Source organism: Pteropus vampyrus, unplaced genomic scaffold, assembly GCF_000151845.1.
Source record: "Pteropus vampyrus isolate Shadow unplaced genomic scaffold, Pvam_2.0 Scaffold6, whole genome shotgun sequence".
In the NCBI taxonomy this organism is placed as follows: Eukaryota; Metazoa; Chordata; class Mammalia; order Chiroptera; family Pteropodidae; genus Pteropus; species Pteropus vampyrus.
The window spans coordinates 2,527,293-2,531,001 of NW_011888787.1; the positions used below are offsets into that span (position 1 = coordinate 2,527,293).

At 47.1% G+C, this 3,709-nt stretch overlaps 1 long non-coding RNA gene across 1 annotated transcript in view; it reads right to left on the reverse strand.

Moving 5' to 3' along the window:
- Positions 1-673, reverse strand: part of LOC111744727 — a 10,522-nt gene extending 9,849 nt beyond the window's left edge. Inside the window, exon 1 of the long non-coding RNA XR_002782291.1 lies at positions 259-673. This is a non-coding gene — a long non-coding RNA (uncharacterized LOC111744727). The remainder of the gene's footprint in view (positions 1-258) is intronic.
- Positions 674-3,709: the final 3,036 nt, after the last annotated feature.

Sequence of the window (3,709 nt, forward strand, 5' to 3'; positions counted from 1 at the left end):
ACTGGAGCTTCAGAAAGAGGGACCGTGTACGATGATGTGGCCCTTGGCTCTAGGTCTCCTGGGCGGAGTCAATCACACCGAGAGGCAAAGGACAAAGTGGCAGAGCGGAAAGCGTGAAATAATGACAGTCAGATGAGAAATGACACCCAGAAAAGAAGCCAACTGCTTCCCGCCCCAGGGCCTACCCTTCTCTAACCCATACAGCAGCTGACAGCTGTGAGTCCTTACTGAGCAATGTGGCCCCCGCTCTAGGCTGACCTTAGCTCAGAGGCAGGAGTCGAGATGTGGGACAGTGGGGGAAGCATGAGAGGGGGACACAAATCAGCCCGAGCAGGCTCAGCGGAAGCACGTGCTGTGGTGGGCCAGGTGCCAGCCTGACGAGGTCGAAGCTGCAGGAGAGTGGACTGCGAGGCACAGAGACGGAAGGATCTTGGATTTGATCGACGAGGCTCAGCAAGAAGACAAGCGGCCTTACAGGAGGTGGCAATATGGCCGAATGAGCTTCCTGACCCCGAACAGAACAACGGGGGCCCCCCAGAATCTGTTAAAGAATCAGAAATGAAGCACGTGACAGAAAAAGTCGAAAATCACATATCACTAATGCGTGGGATATAAACCTAAAAGCAACAAGTGAACAGGACAAACATACAGAGACTCATGGACATGGACAATAGACCAGTGGTTACCAGAGGGTTGGGGGGAGCGGGGAGGTAGATGGGGTAAAGGGGGTTAAATATGTGGTGACAGAAAGAGACCTAACTATGGGAGGTGAACACACAGTGTAAATATATATATATATATGTGCCTTACTGTTAAAGTGTACAGCAGAGACCGGATTACTGGATTTCGATAACCAACGTCACCATAAAAATACATTAATGAATTAAAAAAAGAGAGAAATGAAGTGTGTGGACTTAGCTTTATGGTGCCTTCGAAAGAATGTTCCTCTCGCTGGAAGCTGACACCTGGCTCCTTTCACGTGGATTTAAAGAATAATACAAAGACACAAGCTATTCTTCAGTTTCCCAATTCAAATCGTTCAGTGATAAATCGACAGTTGGTGCACCCGCCCGGTTCCTGTCGGCAAAGTGCTGTGAGAGAATATGCAGCAGCAGGAGAAACTGCTTAGATTTCTCAGGAATGCAGAGTATTTGGCCCTTTGAGCCTAAAACTCTTCAGTCACTAGCCTGTGTTTGAACACGATAGGTTAAACATTTGCCTTCAACTCTGATTTTGCTTTGCTGTCAGAGTTTAACTTTTCCCAACTACTTAGAAGTGTCCTGTTCTACCAGGGGGTGGAAGATGTGAGGGGGAAAGGCAGAGAAGGAAGCCAGACGTGAGGAGAATTATTAACTTCTCCCATACCCCCGCCCGGAGAAGCGTTCTGGGTGGCTGCTGGGAAGCCTGGCCATGGATCTACAGAGAGCTCGTTCACTGATTACTGAGATTCCTAAGATGCCTCAAGATATGTTCAAACTTTGGATAAGTTTACAGATTCAACAGTTATCTAGTAGTTAAAAAAAAAAAAAAAGTCCACCGATATTTCACAAGGTCTCCTCAGACAGGACAGGTCCCAGGCGGAGCAGGAATTCTGGTCTTCAAAAGCTTGGAGTTAGAGGCTCCTTCGTCCCTAATTCTCCACGTCACTTTCATCTTCAGAGAGACAAATGTGCTACGAGCACGCCTTTTTTACTTATCTAGTTGTAAACTATTCCTTCAGCCAAAGGAGTTCTTTTGAGCTCCTGGTAGAACTTCTTATTCACTGTGTTCATTAGGGAACAAGTTGGTCAGAATATCTTTAAGTAATGTTCTTCCCTTCGAGCTTCTAGACGAAAACAAACCTCCCAGTTCTCTTGGGTTCCTCTCTCTCCCTTACCTCCCACTCCCAGATGGCTGCCGAGTGCTGTGGGTCCTGCCCTCGCCCATCGCTTACATCCGCCCCTCCCCTCCTCTCCTGCTGCTGCCTCTCGGTTTTCTGTCTCCGTCCTCCTCCACGACCTCGCACACCCTGAGGGACTGCTTCGGGTGCTCCCGGGCTTCTTGTTCTTAGTTCATTCTGCTCTCTCTTGACCTGCAAGGCTCTTTCCCCTAAACACTCCCTATGCTGCGAGACCCAAGCCCAGTGCCACCTCCTTCCTGGGGCTGTCCCTGATCCTATGCAGCCAGATATACCCTCCCCTTCCTCTGCACTCACTTAGTGCTATTTTTCTCTTTCTGATGTGGAACTGATTGTCATTTTAGTATATGCCATCTTCGATTGTGCCTATTCCGAGACCAACATCTGTGTCTTCGCTGCAGTTGTCACACGTAAGACGCACATCAGGATGACTGGCATGTAGCAGGTGAGAGCCTCCCCTTTTCCATTACGCATTTTGTAAGATGAACCACTGAAATCTCCGCAGTACTGCGAAGATTTTCTTGAGAAACCCAGGGATTTCACAACTGGGTTCCTCTGCTCGCTTTTGGGACGATGACGTGCGGTAGCGGAACACATTGGACCTGGTCTGCTATCTACTACCACGGTGATTTTAGAAAATTTGCTTACTTCTTCCTTTTTTCATCATTAGGGTAGATTTCTTACCCACTATTTTAGAACTATAAAAACTGATCTGTGTATCAGGGAGACCCCCCAAAATAGAAAGACTCAAACAAGATAGAGGTTTATTGTCTTTTCACATAATGACCCATAGGTGGGCAGGTGGTGGAGGACAGGTAGGAGACTGTTCTCTGAGGCCAGCAAGGGACACAGGTTATTTTTGCCTCACTGCTCTAATGTTGCCCAGATGAACTAAAGCTTGCTCACTAGCCCCACAACCATATCTATTTTCAGTTTTCAGGAAGGTGGAGGAGAGAGGAAATAGCTCCCTAGGTGAGGGCTTTACCTCAAAGTTGCACATATCACTTTTATGCAAATCTGATCGACTAGAACTTAGTCACATGACCATACCTAGCTGCAAGGGAGTCTTGGAAATGTTTACCAACCATAAGTATGTCATTTTTTTTCACTATCCTACTCAGGAATACCTGGGAAGCCACATATACTGCTAAAATTCAGGGTAGAGATTGTTCTCTTACTAAAAAAAGGTGGCTAAGAATAAATGTGGGAGGACAAGTACCAGTCTTCGCAAAGTTGTTGCACAGATTAAATGCGAAGATTCGACAGCCACCCAATATTCTGAGCAGCAAACTTAATATTCATTCCCTCCTAATTTGCTTCGGTAACCCGCCCTTGCCCAGCAGTCTTCCGCAGAGCAAGCTCTCACTGTATTTTGGATGACCGAATGCTTAAACCAGTGCGCTCATGTTGAAGGCCCATCATTTCTAACTGGATAAAACCATTTGTAATTTGCTTCTTTATTGTTGGTGTATGGAAGATTGCTGCCAGAGTATTTTCCTGTCTGAGTGGATAAAGAGCTCTCTGTCCACATCATCAATTTGCCAAACAAATGGAATTACGCTGAGTACCCCTAAGTCTCAAGAAATCCCAGATGAGGACGGCTAATGTTTTTGAGGATTAGTGGTTTAGTGTGTGATTGCGAAACTACCTTTTATGCGGATCCCGGCCGTTTCTCCAGGGAGCAGATAGCACAGAAGCGATCCACTCCAGCCCCTCACATTCTTTGGTCTGAGCACTCATGCTTGGACTGTCTCCAGAGGGATCTGGATGGGGAAATAGACCGGCATGACAGCAGAGGTCTGAGCTCCTGCA